The sequence below is a fragment of the Canis lupus genome, chromosome 17, assembly GCF_048164855.1.
Source record: "Canis lupus baileyi chromosome 17, mCanLup2.hap1, whole genome shotgun sequence".
NCBI classification, from domain to species: domain Eukaryota; kingdom Metazoa; phylum Chordata; class Mammalia; order Carnivora; family Canidae; genus Canis; species Canis lupus.
In genome coordinates this window covers 28,000,559-28,023,506 of record NC_132854.1, presented here as the reverse complement: position 1 = coordinate 28,023,506, position 22,948 = coordinate 28,000,559, and the positions used below count along the sequence as shown (strand labels likewise).

The 22,948-nt window shown below is 38.0% G+C and overlaps 1 long non-coding RNA gene across 2 annotated transcripts in view; it reads left to right on the top strand.

Annotated features, from left to right (window-relative positions):
• The first annotated feature begins 20,075 nt into the window (after positions 1-20,075).
• LOC140608348 (uncharacterized) overlaps positions 20,076-22,948 on the top strand; it is a 106,323-nt gene continuing 103,450 nt past the window's right edge. For both annotated transcript variants that reach the window (XR_012010361.1, XR_012010359.1), the window contains exon 1: positions 20,076-20,214. This is a non-coding gene — a long non-coding RNA (uncharacterized lncRNA). The remainder of the gene's footprint in view (positions 20,215-22,948) is intronic.

The following is a 22,948-nucleotide window of genomic DNA, read 5'->3' as shown; positions in this document are numbered from 1 at the left end:
AAAGCTTGTTATCTTTAAAACTGCACATCTGATTGTGTCACTCCTCTGCTTCCAGTAACTTGTAATTATCTTTGGAAAGAGTCCACAGCCCTTAGCATGGCCTGGCAGGCTTTTCACATGTGACCTCCATTCTTCTCCAGCCTCATACACTTGTGTCTCTATTTCTCCCTTTTCATATTCTCATTACCACTCCTCTCCCAGTTTCATAGAAACCCCATTCCTTCCAGCTATGGCGACTGACAATGATATTCTCTTTGCTTGGAATGTTCTTGCCAGCATCTTCTCATCCTTCAACTCCTTGATTTTGACTCAATTTCAAATCTTCACATCTCAATCACATATTTCCCCCCCCAAACCCAGACAGGCAAGGCCCCCACCTTGATTGCTCTTCTTACCACTGACTGTCACAAATATTATTCCTATGACAATTTGCTAAATACCTTGACCTATGGAACCTAAGTCCCACAGGGAAATGGGCAGCATCGGCCTGTGCACTAAGTCCTCAGTGCCTAGGGTGCTTACAACCTGGCATGTGGCATAGGCCCAACAGGGAACTGCTGACCAAGTGGGTAAGTGAAAAGGTCCTGCATTGGTATTACTACGCTAGGCATTCTATATGGCTGCTTTCCGGTTTCCATTTTCTCATGATAAAACTCAATTACTTAATCCTCTGGTTTCCCAGGTAATTAGATTTTGCTGGGAAGGCAATAAAAGAAGAATTCTGTTTGCAAATCAGGCTCATTTTTTTGCTGTGGAGAGGTGAGACAGCTTCACAACAAACCAAATGTCATTTGTTTCCCAGCACTGAACTTTGGCAAGGCTATTTCTCTGCTAATTCGAGGGACTAAGAATTTATGCAATTTCCTCTGAAGAAAATTATCCTTTTAAGAACATGAAGAAACTATTTGATTCTTCTCACCTAAACTTAATTGTTTTACCAGGCTCCATTTCTTCTTGCACCTGACCTTTTTTCTTACAGAACCAATTCTGTTTCCTTTGTATAAACCTCTCACATTAAAAAATTTGCCTTTCAAATGCACGATGTCCTAGGATGTGTATATTGAACGACCAGAAATAACTCAGTGACATATTCTTCTTGCTTATTTCATACATATTTCCAACTTATGACTCATTGGTTTAAAGAGGACAAATGTGAAACTAAGAGCAAAACAGAGGGCTTGATGTACTTGTGCCTGAGAGGCGGATGAATCACTCTGCTGCTGGCAAAGCGTCCCGGATTGGGGTTGCCTGTCTAGTGGGCTTGAATGACCCCCACTGTTCCCTGTCCTGGCCCCACTCACAAACTCACTCGCAGCCTCACACAAACACACATCCCCAACACCACACACGTCTTTCTTTAGAAGCCCCGTGGGACTATTTTAGGCTGGAAAGCATGCATATGATGAAGAAAGTGACTGTCTTGGAGGCTATAAGTTGGTATATGAACACGTCAGAGGGACCCAAAGTGTTAGCAGTGGCATTTTCATTCTCGGTTTTCAAAGAATTTTATTTTCCTCTCTCTTTCCACCATCTGTTTTTCTTACTGTAGCAAATGTCATTTCCTATGGAGTTTAATAGGATATGAAATGGGATTGTTTTACAGTGAATTTTGATGTAGTTTCATGATTTTCCTTAGAGTGGTTTTACTGCCTCCTTCCCTCCTCTCTCCTCCCCTCCCTACACCTCCTCTTCCCTCCCTCTTCCTCCCTTCCCCTCCCCTGCCCTCCCTCTTCCTCCCCTCCCCTCCCCTGCCCTCCTCCTCCTTCCTTTCCTCCCTCTCTCCTTCCTTGTTTCTCTCCTTCCTCTTTTACTCAGAAAAATTAAACTTTGACATTGTATTAATCATATCAACTTGAAAATTACTAAAGTTTCCTTCCAAATTCTGGACTGAAATCTGTGATACAATGAAGTTCTTAACTATGTCAATTTTTATCTTATTTTGTTTTTGTAACAAACACAAATTCCCAAAATGGCATTAAGCTGTTAAATAGTAAGTTTCCATTGAAATGACAAGCTAAGGATTTTAACTCCCATTGGTGTGTGTAGAAGGAGTAAGTGCTGAGCGCAGAGTAGAGAGAGCAGTGACCAGGAGAGTGCAGGAAGCCCTAGTGAGAGGTGCACTGAGAGACCACTTCCTATGTGACAAGCCATGTTTAAACTTGACATATATGGATTCATTTAATTGTCATCATAACTACTTGTTGGTGGTATTTCTGCTTTCTCAGTTTACATATGAGAAAATGGAGGCATAGAGATATTAAGGCCACACAGCTACCAATGGGCAGAGGTAAAGGGCCCCTACACAAAAGGATCACAATATACTATTCTCTCAGTGGAGATTGAAGTATACATTTGCTGCACAATGGAGGAGGGAGTCTTTTGTGAAACATTAGAACAGTCTTTTACTGTCTTCCTTTGATGGAAAAAATCCTAAAGCGTTTTAGAAAGCTCCTCTCACTGTAGCAAAGGAGGACAACTCCAGAAGGCAGGATTGTGGTTAACCTGAGAAGGTGGCTGTGTGGTGCAGGACAAGGTGGTGGAGAGAGGTAAGGAGAGAACTGGCATGATGGGGGAGCGAAATGCAGTCATGGGAGCTGTAATGACGGGGCCTCTGCTCTTGAGGAGAAACAAACACCATGATGTCTGTGCCAGCAAAATTCCACTGCCTCAACTCTTTCCTCTCCTTGACTGATTCGATGAAAAGCTTCTCTCTCAGGGAGAATGAGGATAAAGATGTGCAGACATGACTCCATCTATTGAGACTGGCCCAAGTTTGTGGAGTTGCTAGGAAGAGAGGTGCCATGGGAGGGTACTTTAAATTCATTACCCTGTGCTTCTCAGGGAAAGCTGAGAGAGATAATCTGATTCATATTTTGGAGACATGTTTTAGGGACAACTACCATGGTTTTAAAAACAACAACAACAACAACAACAACAACAACAAACTTTTCTCATGAGAGTAGGCTTGCTTTTCCAACAAGAGTTTCAATTTCTTGGGTTAAGGACCCCACTGTTCTCCACTGCTTCTCCTCTATTTATTCAGGGAGTCTGATTTTGCTCCCAGAGTCTATGTTAGGCCACGTTCTTCAAAAAGGAAATAGGCTTAAATTTTGCAGCCACTTCAGGTGTAGCAATTTGGGGAATCCTTGTTTACTCTGAGTTTATGGCTTTCATCAGGAAGACTCAGAAAAATTGACAAGTATATTTTCCAGATTGTCTCCAGGATAGATTTGTTGGGCTCTATGTGACCTTGGGTAAGACTCTACCTTTGCGTGTTTTTTGGCACACAAATATATTGACTCGTTAACTGCTGTGGGTCCCATACAGGCAAAACCTTGTCAGCTGGAGTAACTGGAAGAAGAAAAGGAGGATAGCTTTTCTTCTCTTGGCTTTGGAATCCAGTATGAAAGAAAGAGTCAGAAAAATAATTATATCTTTGTTATATATTTTGAAGATATTCTAGTTATTTTTTAAAAAGATTTTATTAATTTATTCATGAGAGACACATGGAGAGAGGTAGAGACATAGGCAGAGGAAGAAGCAGGCTTCCTGTGGGGAGCCCACTGTGGGACTTGATCCCGGTTCCCCATGATCGCAATGTGAGCCACCCAGTTGCCCCCAAAATATTCCAGCTTTATTTTTCTCAACTGGAAGATACTATATCCATAAAATTGTGTACTTATTACCCTTTAGAGAAGAACTAGAAAGGATGGGTATCCAAACACACAGTGCTGTGCTCCCAAACAGAATGCAACAGGTGAAAAAAATAGCAATTTAATAAACAACCCCCACCCACAGTAATGAACTGAACATGTCATATATTGATGTGGTGTATTAATCATATCTCTTTGATTTAAACCAGATTAACCAAAATAAGGGAGTTCATTGTATTTTAAGTTTGGAAAGGATGCTGGGGGTAGTTCACATGATCAAAAGGTGAGTTTCAGGGATTAGGACCCTACTGGTTGGGACTAAAGCTCAGTACTGGCAAATCTCTTTTCCTCTCCTCTCACCTCCCAACCTATTCTGTTATTCTCCTTCCCATTCTCTGTTCTTCTCTTCTGCCTCATATGAGCACACACATTTGAATTCATACACTCTTTCTAAGTGGCAGGAAGTATTGGGGTACTGTAAAGCCCAGATTCACATTCTCTCAGATTAGCAAACCTGGTAGAAATAGAACTTCTCAAGTTCATATGTCAATTTCAGGTAAGGTCTTTGATTAGCTTGTGGAATGACATGTCCACTCATGGATTAAGTAACATGGCATTCAAGTTACCTGGAGGTTGAGGAGGATCTATTATAAAACTAACAGATGGTGCTTACAACTTTACAGTCTATTAAAAAATGCAATAGTGCACATGGAAAAAATTAGTACCCATTATTTGAAAATTCTTACTTTATCAAATTTATATAATTTTCCATTGTATAAAAACTGAGCTATAGTTGTGGAAGACCTACTGAAATGCCCAATCCATCTTCCATAAAATAAACACTTTCTTAGGTGGCCCAGAGTTAAGATAATTCTTCTTCTTTCTTCTTTCTTCTTTCTTCTTTCTTCTTTCTTCTTTCTTCTTCTTCTTCTTCTTTTTTTTTTGAAAGCACTTGCTAGCATTTAATGAACTTCCATCCACATGGTTTCAAGCTTCTAGGATGCAGACCTCACCCTATATCCTTAATTTTTTTCCTCAGCCTGTCTACTGAAGAATTTGACCTTCATGATGACAGGCTTTTTTGGGAGCTTTCCTTTTCCCAAAACTTTGTAGTACCCCAATTGCACCACATCAAGGATAGGAGCAGGTCTAGTCTTGTTTTTGGCAGCATTGACCCGTGTCTGCTTACTTACTAAAGTCCACAGTTTATCAAGGTTGACAGTTGGGCAGAAACTCTTTGAGTGGTAAGGTCTCATATCAACTTTTCCAAAGTAAGCTGGGTGATATCTGTCCAGGTTGATCCTGTGGTGATGCCTGCCACCAGCATCACCCAGGCCTCCTGGGTGCTTCCAGTGTTTGTTGATGGGGCCATGACCATGGCTCACATGACCACCAAATTTCCAGGTCATCCTCAGTCTGGATGGATGTTGGCAGCCCAGATGAATGAGCATAGGATTCAAACTTTTATCACGAATATGAACTCAGTAAAAAATACTGAAACTATGTATTTAATGATTTTGTATTTGAAACAACAGGCAGCTTGATTAGTTTTACTTTCCACCACTTTTCTAGCCAGTGTAATTAAGAGCTGTTCCTGTGCTATGTCAAAGATTGTTCTTTTGGGTTATTAATTTCTGTCAGTACTGAATTTAGGAAACAAAGTAGAAATCATGGACCTCTTAAAACAAAAGAGTGCTTTAAATAAAAGCATATAACTCTATAACATTGGCCCTATAGGATTTTTTGAAAAGCATAATTTTAGTTTTCCCATTGATTGCAGGTATTTAAAGAGGTAAGAAGTGCCATTAGCTAAAGGGTTTTGGACTCTGGGTAGTGGAGCAAATGGAGAGAATCCAGCTCATGGATCACTGCAGCTGAGAAGGCAGTGACTGAGCAAAAGCAAATAAATGCTTGATGCCCAGGACAGAAGTACAGTATTCAGACAAAGTTTGGTAATGTTATTTGCAGTAGTATCTGGGTTTAATGTAGCTTATAAATACATTGGACAATTATTTTAGAAGTTTCAATTGTTAGTATTGGGCTTTCTTTCTTTCCTTTTTTCCTTCCTTCCTTCCTTCCTTCCTTCCTTCCTTCCTTCCTTCCTTCCATTGGATATAGATAATTTTGTGGCTTACATGTATGCAGTTATCAGGCAATAATGCACTACTATATAACTTTTGAAGATAACTTAAAATTTGCCATGTTCTTGATTCAATCAGATATGAGATATTTTATTGTATATAATTCTCTTTTCTGATCCTTCAATAAGCCCTAGCCAGAGGCTAGTGCTTCAATGACAAAAGAGAACAGTTGTCTAAATCTTTGTTTTTCAAAATGTAGTCTATACATTTTTGTATTACCTCAATTGTTCTCAGTGTTCTTTGTGTTCTCAGTGTCCAGGTGGACGTGGAGAGAAAGAACACTGAGAACAATTGAGGTAATACAACCTAAGGGGATATTGGTCTGATAGGGACTCTTGGCAATGGGGATGGCACAGAAGGGACTCTTTAAAACATTGGATCTGCAATTTTAGTGACTGGTTGGGATGAGTTCACTTTATCCTGCAAAGATGAGACAAGTAGGTTATTTGAGTTAGGAGGGAGAAAGGTAGATTGTAGAGAGTAGAAGTGCAGAGATGAGCTATAGATCAAGAATGTATAAGCAAAGTCTAGCTCTCTGTGTCTCAGATTTGGACTCCACTCATGGCCTGGCTCTGCTGTGGTAACTAAAAAATCATTTAAAAAATGAGGGTGAGGAGGACATCTATATAGTTGACTACTCATACATGATTATATGATTTGCATAAGAGAAGTTTCGACTTTTACCCCTTCGATACCAGGAACAATTTAGGTATATATTCTCTAAATATTAGCCAGAAACATTTAATGGCCACTGGCTATATTACAGTGCAACTTTTCAATATTTAAAAAACTAACATTCTGAAGTAATTCAGGGCCATTATCTTCTATTAGAAAGACAGTTTTGAGAGAATTCATGTTTGACAATTACTGTTTTGTGTTTTTTTTTTTTTTAGATTTTATTTTATTTATTTTTTTAAATTGTAGTCTTTTTTTTTTTTTTTTTTTTTTAGTTCAGAGAGAGAGAGAGAGAGAGAGAGAGAGGCAGAGACACAGGCAGAGAGAGAAGCAGGCTCCATGCAGGGAGCCCAACGTGGGACTCGATCCGGGGTCTCAAGGATCCCGGATCACACCCGGGGTTCAGGCGGCGCTAAACTGCTGCACCACCGGGGCTGCCTAAAATTTTATTTTTTTAAGTAAACTTTACAACATGGGGCTTGAGCTTACAGCCCTGACATCAAGAGTTGCATGCCGTACTGACTGAGCCAGCCAGGAGCCATGACAATGACTGTTTTTTTATTCCTTTTTTTTTTTTTTTTCCTCCATGAAAGCCATAAAATATCTACGTCAAATTTATTTTGTGATTACAGTGAACCCAAGAGATTAAGAACATTGAATAGTGATAGCACATATATCTTTTACATTTTCTTAAGATAAAATATAAAAGTACATACTGCTCTTGTACCACTGCACTCAAGGAATTCAAAGGAAACTAGAATATTCTTGACAGAATGCTCTGAGTCCTAGAGAAACGGTGCTTTACTTAGAATGATGTTTCTGACATTTGTTCAATTGTGTTGTTGCACTCTGCAACGGACATGGCAAACTCTAATACAAGAGCAAAACCAAAACCAAACCAAAACCAAACAGCCCCCACCCCCAACCTTTCACAGCATATCCCACCTCATTGTTCCTTCCCAGATTGTTCCCATTCACTCAAAATAAGCTTGAGTTCCTGCCTTGCAGGGATAACTAAAAACTGCAGTCAGATGTAGGAGCTGCTTAATCAGGTCTGGGAACCAGGCCTTAATTAGAATGCTTGGAAAAGAAGAGCAAATGAAAATTATTAAGCTTCATTCTCGATTCCTGTTTCTAATTTTAAAGAGGAAATCATGCATTAATCAAGCCCCATGCTAGAGCTCAGAGGCACGTTTTTGAAATATCCCAAAATAACAAGGGGAAAATTTTTGCTCTGTTTCAATAACACCACTCTTGACTACTTGCTATGTATAGTACAATCTATTCCAATATGTGGTGGGCTAGGCTGCTACACACTAATCTTTGGCTGTATTAAAATATTTTTCTGGACTCAAGGAACATAGCATGATAATCAAGGTTAGGCATGTATTCCCTGAAAATAAAGCAAAAATTTGCAGAACCCATTTTCAGAGGGGAATGGAAGTGGATTAAATGGTTTGATAGAAGAACACAACTCTACAAAAAGCCACATGGCAGATAATTTCTGATGAGCAGAAAGTTGCCTTTATTGCAACATTTTTTTTTGGTGATAACAAATTTGCAATTAGTGATGATAGTGTACATTGCATTGTTCAAACTTGGACTTAAAAAGAGGAGAGTGATTGTTTTATGTGAGGGGGGAATTATTCCCACTTTCTGCAATACAATGAAGTATGAATACCATATTTTTAACAATTTCTTAGCAATAATTCTCCAATTTTGTATCCTGATATCCAATATGAAAACAAGGAAACACAGGTAGATCTACTCCCCATAAGTCTCTTTATGGCTCTACAGTAATAATTTAGGTTTTTGCTCCTACTGGCTTCACTGATGTTAGTAACTCTCTTTCAGAGATTATATAGTGGTGAGGATGCTGAATCGGGGATGCTTCCTTGTGAAGCAATATTTACTCATCACAGAGGAACTGTCTTTCTACATCTCTGCTATTCTCTCAGTATTCAGAGGCCATCATTTAGAGACTTGCCTAGCCTCTGTTGTCTGTTTTTAATGTAATTCTTAAAATATGATAAAGATGGTCTCATCTTTATTTTTTTTTTAAATCTTTTTTTTTAAATTTTTTATTTATTTATGATAGTCACACAGAGAGAGAGAGAGAGAGAGAGAGAGAGGCAGAGACATAGGCAGAGGGAGAAGCAGGCTCCATGCACCGGGAGCCCGATGTGGGATTCGATCCTGGGTCTCCAGGATCGCGCCCTGGGCCAAAGGCAGGCGCTAAACCGCTGCGCCACCCAGGGATCCCTGGTCTCATCTTTAAAAATTGTTTTTAAAATTTATTTTTTAAATGTTTTTTTTTTTTAAGTCAAGTTTTCTGGAATCTCGAAGTCGTGTGAGAACAGAGACTGAATTTATTGTGTGTGTGTGTGCGCATATTTCTTTAGTCACTATAGAGTTTTAAGCATAGTATGCATGCAGAAAATACTTGTCAAGTGATGGGGGTATTGTTGGGATTAGGGGAATATGCCTAGGGATTCGGAGACAGGATTTGTGAAGAAGACAGTAAAATAGTAAGAGAATTATAAGTGTATAACTCTTCCAGGAAATTTTAATAGGCAAGGTTTCAAACAGTTTCTTTACATAGGCAAACTCATATTCTTTCCTTACATTTAAAAAGAAGGAGGAGTCTGTAATTTTTTCTGTAATTTTTGTTCTCAGGACTAGGCTGCTATGCTAACAGATTTGTTTGGTGGTTTGTTTTCCAACCATTTCATTTCAGGCACTTTCTCATTTCTGACATTTTCCTGAGTCTCTTGTGTTCTGGAGTAAAAGATCTCAGCATTTTCCTCCAGACAATTCTGGCGTTTCATTTTCCCTGATCATCACAATACTTTTGATATTGATAGCAATATCAATACAATCACCTCTGGCTCCACACACACACACACACACACACACACACACACACACACACAAATATAAGCAAACAAACAAAGCAATCTTCTTCCATTCCCTGTTGGGACCCAGTGACCAAGACCCCGTTTCACTAAAGATTGTTTCCAGAGCTTTCACTAGGCCTTGGCACATTTAGTGTTACAGTGTTCATCCTCTTCCTCCCCTTCTGTGCTTTTGTTCTTTGAGCCTCCTTGTAATAACATCTGCTAAAGAAAGGGCAGTACAAGCAACAGCAGGACTTCGGATACTATATCATGGCAAAGATAGCTAGTTTTTAGCCTCCTGGTAAAGAATTAGCTGTTTAATGAATAACAAATTATAAACAGACCCTGAGGTTAAAGGATAACAGGCACAGTCTTGGTCTCCACCTTATTAAGTAGACCCACTCCGCAGACATTGTGCCAATTACCTCAGTGGTAACCACTGAGGCTAATTCAAACGTTTCTGGTCTAGTTTCCATCCTGTTTACTTACCTAGACTGCAGATCTGAACAGGGTTAACTTCCATGTTGATGCCTTCTATTTTAATATTGTTTAAAAAGTAAGAAACCCCTGTCTGGAAAATCTGGTATGTTTTTGTCACAGTGTGGTAAGTGCTTGGGGGAGGGTGGGGGTTGTGGGTAGCAAGCTTAACCTGAGTAGGCTGATGGAAAGAAGCATGGTCAGACTGAGGAACAGAGGTGTGAAAAAATGTTAGCAGGAAGAAGGCTATAAAAACATGTGCCTCTTCTTACCAAGCAAAACACTGGTTACATTTCTTAAAATAACTGAAAGGTCCTGATAAATGGTGATTATGTTTACATCCTCATTGATTCAAGTTCATCTTTTTCAGAGAAACAGATCTGATAGATAGGAGGTGTTAGATAAGTATTTTTTGGCCTCTGGACTATTTGTATTCAACAGTGTTTATTATGCTCCTATTATGTGCCAGGCATTTTGCTCAAAGCCAGCGGATATCCATAAGAATAGGGCATGTTTTTGCCCTTAGGGCAATTGGGAGATTGGGGAAAACAATGGAGTTATAGACAAATACTGTGCAACATTCTGGTTTTGGAGCTTTGATTAAAAATAATAATAAAGAATATCTAACGGACATAGACAAAGAATGTTAATACTGTCAGTGGTTGGGAAGGATTGGGAATGAAAGAAAAAATAGGAGATGAGAGAGCAAAATGTTTCTAGGCACTCACAGGTTCAATTCACTGATGCCATGCAAGGGGAAACAAGCAGATGCGTTCAGAGGAACAGTTTGGAAAGCCTGGTCCCTGGGCTAGCAGCACTACTGTTACCTGGAACTTGCTGGAAGTGCAAATCCCATGCCCGACCTCAGATCAGTCAGAAACTCTGGAGGTGGGATTTAGCAGTTTGACTATGATGCCTGCTATAGTCTGGGAACTGCTACTTTTAGAGTGTGGGCTTTTAAACTTGACTTCACATCAGAAGCACCTGGGAGTTTAGAAGTATAGTACCTGGGCCCACCCCCAAGAATATGATTTAATTGGTCTGAGGAAACTGAGACTCTGAGAGATTGACTAATTTCCCTAAAGTCATAGGGCTAACAGGTAGGAATTAATGCCTAGATCAAGCTGAAACCAAGACCATGTGTGTCCATTTTGTTCCATACATTTGTAAAGCTGCGTGAGCGCAAGAGTTGAACAGCCTCTCTCATGGGCACTGGGCCTCTTATTGTTTGTTTCTGACTCCTTAAAGGAAAGACTCCTTAAACAATAATGGTACATGCAAATATGATTTTGTATGTCAGGAACAAGGTATGAATATACCTTAGCTAGGTTTGTTTTATATTACTTTAAAAAAGCATTTGTTCATAAATCCATGAACCATCTAGATTTATTGTAACAGGCCCCTATTTTTGGCAAATCCAACATACAGAAAGTCCACATAGAATTGAAAAACAAAACCATCTTCAAACAGGAGAATATTTTGGCATTACAAAAGGATTCAAGGCAGGGTTCCGAGGCTCTCACATGCAGTGTTTTCTGAAATATACATGTGTATATGGTGGCCCTTAAGATTTTTAGTGCATGCAAATGGATAGTCAAATGATTAAGTTATGGATGATTTAATGGCTTTTTCTAAACTATTAAATTATCTGATATCTCTGCGTGATTCTTAACATGGATTAGGTCATTTAATCATACGATCACTATGAGATGTAATACTAATCTACTTATGTTACAGATAAGGAAACTGAGGCTTAGGAAGATCAAATCCCTTCAACGGGCTGTGTGGGCTTGGAATAGCAAATTCAGGATTTAATGCAGACAATCTGAAAACAGAGCCTGGCTTTAAACTGCTTTGGATTCCATGTCACTCCAGGTGAGTATCCACAGCCCCTTTTTAGTAGCCTGGCTACAACCTTGTTCCTTTCTTATTGATTGTCAACTGGCAGCCAGTTACAGGCTGGGCACCTGGGAACTTGGTGATCTAGAAGGTGCCCTGGTCTAAGAACTCTGTCTTTTAGGGATATTCTTCAATAGCTCTGCCTAACTGACCCCAATTGGGTCATTTCTTTCAAAGAACTTTGAAATACATTAATCAGACAGTAGATCGCTTAGAAACTTGAAGAGACCCAGAGAGGCAGAAGTCCATCTGACTGCTATAGAGGTGATTCTTCTCTTTCTTCTTCTCCTTCTTCTCCTTCTTTTCTTCTTCTTCTTCTTCTTCTTCTTCTTCTTCTTCTTCTTCTTCTTCTTCTTCTTCTTCTTCTTCTTCTTCTTCTTCTTCTTCTTCAGATTGTATTTATTTATTTGACAGAGAGAGCAAGCACATGCAGGGGGAGCTATATAAGGAGAGGGAGAAGTAGGCTCCCCACTGAGCAGAGATCCCAACGGGCTGGATCCCAGGACCCTGAGATCATGACCAGAGACAAAGGCAGATGCTTAACCAACTAAGCCACCCAGGCACCCCTGCAGAGATGATTTTTTTTTTTTGCTTACCTATTTTTGGGTGTTTTCTTACAAAAACTCACATCAGTCAGAATAAACTTGCCATACCTCTGTTCCTTGTGATCTTAAAGAGCCTGACTAATAGAATCTCTGGGGAATCTAATGAGAGTTATGCATGTATGGGTGTGGAAAATTAAAAATTTAGCCTTGAATGTCTATATGAGTCAGAGGTGATTTTATCAGCTCGGAGACATGAATACAAGATTCCGCCCACAATCCTAGAGTTATTTGTTTTGATCTCTGAAATAAGTGAAAGGGAGGCTGTGAGATCTTGACCCAGTTCTACTACAGGGCTGCAATATGTCTCTTAGGGCACATTTAGGTTTCATTTCTGCTGAAGCTTTGAGTGATCCTGGCATTCAGAATTTAGTCTCCACCACGTATATGAGAAATTGTGAGATGAACAGGATTGCAGAAGAGCAGTTCATAGCTAGCAAGCCTTTATTAGAAACACATAATTTACAAATATGCTCCTATCATGTAGGTATTTTAGGATAAGTTCCAATTCTACATATACCTTGATAGAATTATGATTTTTTTTTTTAAAAAAAAGTTAGCCAATATAATTTTCTTTTCTATTTGTGATTTCTATTTCAAATCCAGGTAACAGCTCACCTATTGTGTCCAATATGTAAACAACTGAGCCTCTTGTCTACTCAAATATCTGGAATCATAATTACCTTCTTTAAAGCTTGGCCATAGGCAAAAACTTTGAATAATATGTTCTCATTCAGCATGCCAAGTCAGGATCTGAGACTATAAGACAGAGTCTTTGTTAGATTAGCACAGTATTGCACGAAAGTGCAATATAACTTCAAACTCTTTTAAAAGTCAAATGTTTTTTCTTAGTATGTTATTAACCTAACCATCCAAGTCATTCGATTTTTATTATAATAGTACTTAGAATAATTGGCGGGACATCTGCAGTTCTATCCCATCCCTGCAATTTGCTTTGACACCCACTAAGTTAACAGCTGAATGCTTTATGTGATAATTATATGAACAAATGTAAGTACTGTTTTCATAATGTATGTCCATAGAGAACATTATCCAAAACAATTCAGTCTAAACCCACAATTATATAACATTCCTATTCACGAAAATGATGTCACAGAGTCCAGAGAAGGTCGAAGAGACTTGAGAAATAGCCTTTTAAGAAGTTCTTAGACTATAAGTGTTTATTGGAAAGAACTCAAATAGTTGTATTATTTCATAAACCTCAAGATAAACCTGACAAGAATGTTTTGATCAAGATTCAACCAATAGCTTTTATGAACAATTTTAGGTTACTGTTTGATTAGAACTTCCATAGAAGAAGATAGAAGTGTTTGTTTTTACTTGTGGTTTTGTTTTGAAGATGGATCTACTACATGGAAATGGGCTCACTTTGGCACAAGAGGCCTCTGTCTATGCCTGTAACCTAGTTAAGCAGACAGTCTCCTGGCTGTGCAAGAGAGATTGATGCTCCTGTTATAATAATTTGCTTTGGCAAGAGATCTTACTCTGTATTTACTTTTCTTCTTGTTGTGGGACATTTAAACATCTGTTCTTATGACAAGAGACTTTTCCAGATGGATGAGTGTTTGTCCCTCTGTCAGAAAAATCTAATTTTATAAATAAAGGAAGTAGCGTAATGGCTAAAGTGTTCTTTATTCCCCCTGATATTAATGAGAAAAATCCTTTGGAATGAATGCCATCTCCACATTAAAGCTAACAAACATTAGTCCTCCCTTTTTGCAGTGAGACTTTATTACAATTAGGCTGATTGTTCTTAGCCTTTCTCAGCACACACTGCATTGTTTCTCTTGCTAGGATGTACTTCTTTTCCTTGCAATACATTTATAGAGTCCATTCATTACAGGCCCAGCCCAAGACTGCTTTAGCAATTGTATAAAGATATTTTACTGAGGGTAGTGCATTTATAGTAGAAAGAACAAGGACTTTGGCACCCGATGCTTCCTTGTGTGATTCCTGGATCCACTACTGACTAAACGAGAATCATTTGGCAGATTACTTAATCTGTTTGAGTCCCAATTTTCTCATCCATAACACAGAAGTAATGTCTATCTCATGTAGTTTTTGTAAAGATTATATGTATTAAAAATTTCCTGGAACTCCATAAATTATTTTTGATACCTATATTGTACCTATTTATGATAATTTTCCCCTTAGGCAAAGGCAAGTTTACTTGTATCAAGTTTATGCAGGCCCATGGTTGAAATATCCAAATTATTCTGCAAGGTTTGCTTGTGATACATAGACACCAGTCCTCTGCCACTCTTGCTTATCTTCCTGCTGCAGATGACCACTTTCAACTCTGTTCTTTCCCAGTCCCTTGAAAATTCTTATTTTGTAACCTATCAACCTTGTGATTTTTAAGTATTAACTATTAGTATGGAAAATAGGGAAGCTTGCCTCTATAGTCCCTCATTATCCTCAATTCTCTTTTTGTCTCTTGTGTTGAATTTCTGTTATTATAGTTACAACACAATTTGAGTTAGATGGGTATTCACGATTTAGATTAAAATGACTATGTAAACACTAATCACAGGTGATGAGACTCAAGATATACCATGCCTGTTTTTTTTTTTTTTTTTTCCCAGAAGGAGTTGTTAAATGTCTTTCCAACTTTTTTTTTAAATTTGGTTTTATGTATACTTATTCCTAATTCAAGCCTCAAATGTCTATATCAAATGTCTAAGTGACATGTTCATAATTTTGAAGAAATCTCTCTTGGTGCTTGCTGACCTGCTCAAGACCCTCTGTGCCTGGTGTACAACTATTCTCCACTGATCTCCACCTCCACCATTATCCTAAGTATTTTCTCTGCCTCTTTATCATGTTGATCTTCTGTTTTTTTGTGCCATATGTCTTTGTATTTTCTTTCGGTAGAGCATATTTCCAGTAATTTTCTAAATGGCTTCATGGAGGTAAACTGCTGAGATATATCTAATGAATTTTGTATCCTAGTCTTACACTAGTTGATAGTTTTGCAGGGGATAAGAATTTTAGATATAAAAAAAAATCTCTTTAGGAAATGGACTTAGTGCTAGTCTATGCTAAATAAAGTTGAGATGATAGAAATTTGTCTGCATAACATAGGGGAAGGAATCCAAAATTATAATAGAGATAAGCATGTTGGAGCAATTTATGTTTACTTGTCCCAAGAGGGCCAGGAGGCATTACCTTCATTCAAGTTTAGATATAAATTGGTGAGAAGAACACAAGAATCTTTGAAAAGCACTGTGGATGATATTTTTTGGTGTTATATAGCTGGGAGTCGGCTTCCTGATTTTAGTGTAGATGTTGAGATTCCATCAGAATAGAGACCAACCAGAATTACTTATATGATAGAGGCAAGGTGTTGCTCTATTAGCTGGTCAGGCCTTCTGCGATCTTTGGTGTTAGTTAAATGATCATGTAGTCCTGAAATTAAAATAGATGATCAGGGCACTGAAATCCTACTTAATCTCCATTAAAACAATATAAACCACTAGGTTTGCTGAGTAGAAGCATGGCTTTCATCCTTGAGTCACATCATAGTTAGATGGATATCAGAGGATCAATAGATTTTGTTTATAGATCATTTCAGGGGCATCTGAGTGGCTCAGTGGTTGAGCGTCTGTCTGCCTTTAGCTCAGGTCATGATCCTGGGGTCCTGGGATTGAGTCCTGCAGACTCCCTGCAGGGAGCCTGCTTCTTCCTCTGCTTATGTCTCTGCCTCTCTCTCCGTGTCTCTCGTTAATAAATACAAATAAAATCTAAACAAAAACAGATAATTTCATGTTGGATTCAATGAATCCCCAAACCTATACTATGATTAATTCCTTAGATCCTGTGTGGATAATTTCATGAGATATATTCAGAAAGTGGCAGATTCCCCAATCTTTCCCTCACACATAGTTTTAAGACTACTAGAGTGGCAATGCCATAGTGGAGTCCTGTAAATCTTGGCCCCTAACAAGATGGTAAGCAATGCCACATCACTGGAGGATTTTCAGAAATGAGAATTTAGCCACACAGTGATGATTTCTGAGGCATCTCCATTAAACTTACCTATTTGATCTGTGTAGGAGACAGGTAAGTAGATCTTAGGAATGATAATGAATTACAATATTTATAAGTATCTCATTACTCCACTCAGTGGCTATTTCATGATTCTCTTTAGTGGGGCAAAGCAACATATACCTAGAAGTTGGCTTTCTCTGTGACTATCAATATAGCATTTTTTTTTTTTTTTTTTTGGTGAGGGTGGGGTGGTGGAGGTAGTGGTAGGGAGATCTCTATTCTGGTAGCAGAGCTCACCAGAAGAAACTTGCTTTCATTTGATAGAGAAAAATGTAAACCTTCACTTTTATCTTTGGTAAATCTCCAGCTCCATGCCCTAACTTAGTCCTCAGGGATTTCTATTACCTTATCATCCCTTAAGGTATCACTTGGTCTGTTTTTTAAAATTATCCTATCATCTTTTAGGATATAATACTTGTACATTATATCAATAATGCTGCTAGGGCCATGTAGTAGTAAAATAAATGTTTTAGTAATACCTGAACTTGAAAGAGAATGAAGGATATATTGGAAAAAAAATTCAGAGATCTGCTACTTAAAATTTCTGAGAGAACAGTAGTCCGGAGTTTGTTGAGATATCTCCTCCAAAGTGAAAGCCTACTAGAGGACCTTTCTATCCTACACTAAAAGAAAAGATGCAGTAGTTTGTAGACTTATTTGGATTTTGGATTAATATATAACACATGTGGATATGTGGCTCTGAAATATTTATCAAGTGAACTGCTTACAAAACTGTTTACAAATAGTGGGGCCAGACCAAGAGAAGGCATTCCAGCAGATGTAGGCTGTAGTACAAGAAGTTCTTCCGCTTGACCTTTATGAAGCAACAGATCCAATGGTGCTTGTGATATCTTTGTAGACTGATGTGTTATATAAAGCACATACAGTCCAAATAAGAAAACTATGGTAGAAGCCACTAAGGTTCTATCGCAAAACTATGTCTTCTTTAGTTAACTCCTCTTAGCTTATTACTAGTCTAAGGTAGATACTACAGGCAGGTAACTACAACCTGAGCTCCTATAATGAACTAATTCCTATATTTTCCAAGCATTGAGTGTGCTGAAGAGTTCACCAACAAATTGATGGTAAATACAAAATCCAGATTTATCAGGTTCTGAAAGCACAAGAAAGCTGCATAAGTAGGTGGCTGATCCTGGATCTCTTATGTCTCTACTTATGACCCTCTAGAATGGCCTTGAGCAGGTGTTCTTATGAACAATTGACTTGGAAGCAAAATGGGAATCTGCTTTAAAGATGATAAATAAATTGCTAGCACCAGATGGCAGAGGACTAGTTTACTGCACAGCCCATCTGAGGGGCAGTATTGAAGGGAAAGGAAAAGTTTCTTGGTGAGAGAACAATCAGTCACCAGTTCACACAGCTGATGACTACATTGACTAGTCAGGGATGTAGAAAGAAAAAGCAAGAGTATTGGTGACATATTAGCTTGGAGAAGAGAAATATACATGGACTTCTTGCTATGGGTCCAAAGTATGGTGAAAACTCACCAGAAGGATCCTTCTATCCAGGAGTCTCTCAATTATCAGTTAGAAAACATTATCCTGTTGATGTCAATCACTTCTTTCCTCACCCAGTCCAGTGCTTGCTTTAGGGGCTCATTATGAAGCTGTATAATAACAGATACTGAGGCCAACCATGGATTCAGCAACGTGGGATTCCCCTAACTGCAGCTGATCCCCGACTACTACTGCAACCGGGAGTCCAGCCTGTCAGAAAAGCAAAAAAGCTTGAACCCTTGCTATGTTATTGTCTTCTGGAGAGACTAACCTACTTTTGGCAAATTGATTAACTACTTTAAGGAGTATTCTAAAACATTATGAAAAAATGATTTGGGAAAATATTAACTTAAGCCAGAATTCAAAGCTTAGTTTTCTCTTAATAGGGATCCCATAATTACATTAATTTCTTCTGTACTAAATATAGTGTTTTTTTTCTTTATGTGATTCAAAAACATCAAGGTGTGGAAAATACTGTGAATAGTGGTATGAGACCAATTAGAAGAAAAAATGATATAAGTTTGGAGATAATAATAACTTACATTATCCAGAAGAAAAAGAATATTAATTTGAAATCATGTGCCTATTTTTTCTTTCATTACACTTGAATTGCTTTTAAATGTTGATTAATTTGACATTATCATTGAGCAAAAAGTTCATTTATTGATGCTGTTATTTTTATTTCACTTTCCATGGCAATAATTGTGGTTTTTAAAGAGTGATACATAACTTTAAAGTGAATGTGTCTTATTACTGATAATAAGATTTGGTCTAAGAGATTTCCTTGCAAAAGAGCACTTCTCACATTTTAAGTTGGAGAAAAACTGCTAGCTTTTTGGCCATTAGGAACACATGTTGAATCATTTTTCTGTATGTAGCTAAATTTTCAGTCAATAAATAGCAAGAGCCCATAGAGATTAAATTTCAGAAATAATTATTGCGTAGTAGTTTAAAAGTTGTTATTAATGTTTGTTAGCAATGTTGAAGTAAAATTTATTTAAATCAAAAGAGATTTACACTAGGAACTTATTAAAAACAATTTAATGAAAAAGGCATGAACAATAAATTTAGAAGACACTTAATTTTAATAAGAAAAGAGCTGTGAGAGTTTATAATTCTTATATTCCTGAACAATCTTTCTATTGTCCTTTTTCTTGCACTTACTCATGAATAAAAAAGGAAGAATTATGTTTCTTTTTAATGACATAATACATAAACACTATTTTAGTTACATATAGAAGAAAAATCTTAGGTAATTTTTTTAAGATTTTACTTATTTATTCATGAGAGACACAGAGAGAGGCAGAGACAGGCAGAGGGAGAAGCAGGCTCCTTGCGGGGAACCTGATGGGGGACTCCATCCCAGGACTCCAGGACCCCAGGACCCCAGGATCATGCCCTGAGACCATGGTGGATGCTCAGCTGCTGAGCCATCTAGGCATCCCTTTTAGGTATGTTTTAAAAAACAGTGAATCCAGTCAATATTTATGATTTGTATACCAGGTGAATATTTCCCTACAGAGCTAACATTAAAATAATAATACTTTCTGCTGTTCAAAAAATTCTTGAGGTAATTAAGTAAATGAGATTTAAATACATGTAGCTAAATTAAATTTAAATAATTGTTGAAGAGGGTATGGAGAAGATACCAAAGATAGTCAATATGTAAATCAAACAGTTTTTTATATAATAATTGCTATAGGAATTCAGAGAAGGGACAGATCACTTCAGATAGACTTGGTCCAGAATGGTGACAATTTTCAATAGGAAATCTATCTCATTCCAATGTGCTTTTCTGGGCTAGAATGGGTAGATAAGCAGAGAGTTATAGGCTGTTTTAAAATTTCTTGAATAAAAATATAGTTAGCTTGGAAACTTCATTTTTAAATATCAGCGTTAACTAGAAATGTAAATGGGCAATCAGACATTAAAAGCACTAAGATTTCGGTTGCCATTAATTAAAAAAAAAGATGTGAGATCTAAACTGTGTAGAAAGCAAAGAAGATTTAGATCAATAGAGAGGAAGATCTTTGCCTATCATGCATTTGGGGTATGTGGAACAACAAAAAATCTGAGAATACTTACATCAAGGGAGCAAATATGTTGGTTGAAGCAGTGACATCATAGAAGAAAATAGTTGACAGTGAGCCCCGGGGAACTTGGAATGTTTGTTGGGGTCAGTGAAGAAAGACCTTGAACACCCAGAATGATTTAAGGTATCAGAATGAAGGGTCATGGATCAGATTTGGAAGAAATTGATGATATGGAAGAAAAACTAAAAGGTAAGATAATAAAGAATGATAATCTCTCATGGCTTCCTGACCAATGAGTGTCACTCTTCAAGATGCATTTTCGTGTGGCAGATGCATCCTAAGTGAGTTTACTCACAAGGGCTGTCATTGTAATCGGACCATTCAAAGCCAGTTTTTTTTTTGTTTGTTTGTTTTGAGTGGGGGAGTAAATATAATGAAATGGTCAATTGCTGAGTGTGTGAATTTTGTATACTCTACTGATATCTGAAACACCAAAATCAGAGGTTCCACTTAAAAAATGAAAATGCAAAGGTATTCAAGAAGGGTTATCAGCTCAGACATATCTGTCACTTATACTTCAGTGTGAATGCTTTCTCTAAAACTCCCCAAAGAGTAAGAGAAGACACCATGAAAAGAGAAGTCATGGGGCAAACACAAAAAGAGATGCCGCACATTAATGTCAGCTTAATCTTCTACTGATTCCACGTGGGTAAAGACATGAGACATGATGCTAGTGTGGGAGAATGAAATGTTGGAGACTGTCTACTGGTCCCAGTCATACTACCTCAATATTGTCTAAAGCCAGCCGATTGATTACCAGTCCCCAAACTGCCTTGTTGGACGAAATTGCTTTTCCTATTTTAACAAATATGTAATGGGATAATCAGTTGAGTGATTTCAGCATTAAACTACTCAGCTGCCTGCTCTCTAAAATGGAGGTCCTGGAGAATTGCCAGAAGGAAGAACGATTTTCATTTTATTACTATATTTTCTCTTTCATTTAGTCCTCTTGATCTGGGAAGGCCTGCCAATTCTTTTCAGTTCCCTGATCTAAATGTCACTTTTAGGGCAGTCTGGGTGGCTCAGCAGTTTAGCGCTACCTTCAGCCCAGGGCCTGCTCCTGGGGACTGGGGATCGAGTCCCACATCAGGCTCCCTGCATGGAGCCTGCTTCTCCCTCTGCCTGTGTCTCTGCCTCTCTCTCTCTCTGTCTCTCATGAATAAATAAATAAAATATTTTAAAAAAATAAATGTCATTTTTAGGGTATATATCTTGAGGGTCTACTGGATATTCTGAATATAGTTTGGAATTCTATTTAAAGATTTAACTTGCTTTTCACCAGGAAAGCTAGGCATCTTGTTTTAAATGTGCTTTCCTTGGAGAGAATAAATAGAGGATGATGTGTGAGTTTTGAAACTTCCTGACTAAAGATATTTGAAATATTCATTTTTGAAATATCATTGTTATCTGAAAACATAAAACGGCCACTAAAGTGTTAAAGTACAAGGATTTCAATAATTAATTCAAAAATACAGGTCTTAGTCAAGGTCTGGAATGATTTATGTGACTATTTAAAAAAATTACACATGGTTTTATTTTGTTAGTTCCTGGTTGTTATGAATTTGATTTTGCCCATGTTTGGTCAAGTTGATAAGTTTCTAAGAATTCTTCGACATTCCAGGCTTATTGTTTGTTAGGGGTTTGCCAAGTCACTGAGCACATAAGGCTGCTCATGGCAAAGTGTCTGCTTCAATATTTAGCATCAGATTCTCAAGTGGACCAGAAGGACCAGCTGGAGAACACAAGATACTTGGCAGATATTTCAATCAGAATTATAAGTTATATGTGAAAACAAATATAAAAGCTTGACCAGATATAGGATGGTCAGCAATGAGGTCATTAAACTGATATAGGTGTGATATAAGTAAGGCCCGAGTGAAACACTGTATTAGATTTCTATGGCCATAATCATGCATCATAAAAAAAAAAAAAGGTGGTTTTGTTTTTGTTTTTGTTTTTTTAGCTTATAGGCCTGTGGATCAATAATTTAGCTGTGGCTCAGCGGGGCTATTCTCCTGGTTTTGACTGGACTTATTCATATATCCAGCTATTAGCTGGATTGACGGACACACTGGGGTGCCACAAATCTGTTATCCTCCAGGAGGCTTGCCTGGGCAGTTTCTCATGGCAAAAGGGCAGGAGTGAGAATGAGGACAAGTCAAGTCACGTGGCCTCCTAAGGTCAAGGCTCAAACTAGTACACTATTCACTTCTATTACATTTTATTCGCCCAAATAAGTCACAAAGCTAGCCCAGATTCAAGGAATGAGGACATAGACTTCTTATGGGAGAGGTTGCAAAGAGGTGACAATTGGACCATGAATGCGATAAATCCACCACAAAGCCCTGAACCCTAAGGACTGAATACTCTATCTCTAAGCTTCTATGTAGTTACAAATCAGTCTAGGTAATTCTTAAACTAGGATGATCCAGGCCACAGACATGAAGTTTGATTGAGGGTTGTTCTCCATGCAGAGTGATACGCAAGCACCTCTTTTAGATGTACAGTGGTGACTTACAATAAACAGAAAGAATGAGAGATTTACACATGTGTTATCATGAATATGAGCATGCTGTGAACTGGATATTTGTGCTCCCCCCAAATTCTAAAGCAGAAATTGGTTCTCAGAGAGTGGGGTGCTGCTGTAACAGATATCTGAAAATGTGGATGTAGCTTTGGAACTGGGCAATGGGTAGAGGCTAGTAGAGTTTTGAGGTATCTGCTAGAAAAAACCTGCATTGCCTTGGTCAGACCATTGAGGGTGATTCTGGAAAGAGCTCAGAAAGAAAAGAGGAAAGCTGTAAAGGAAGCCTCAGTCTCCTTAAAGGACACCTGATTAATCCAGAAGAGAATGCTGGTAGAAAAACAGATATCTTGATGAGATCTCAGAAAGAACTGAGAAACATCTTATTGGAAAGTAGAG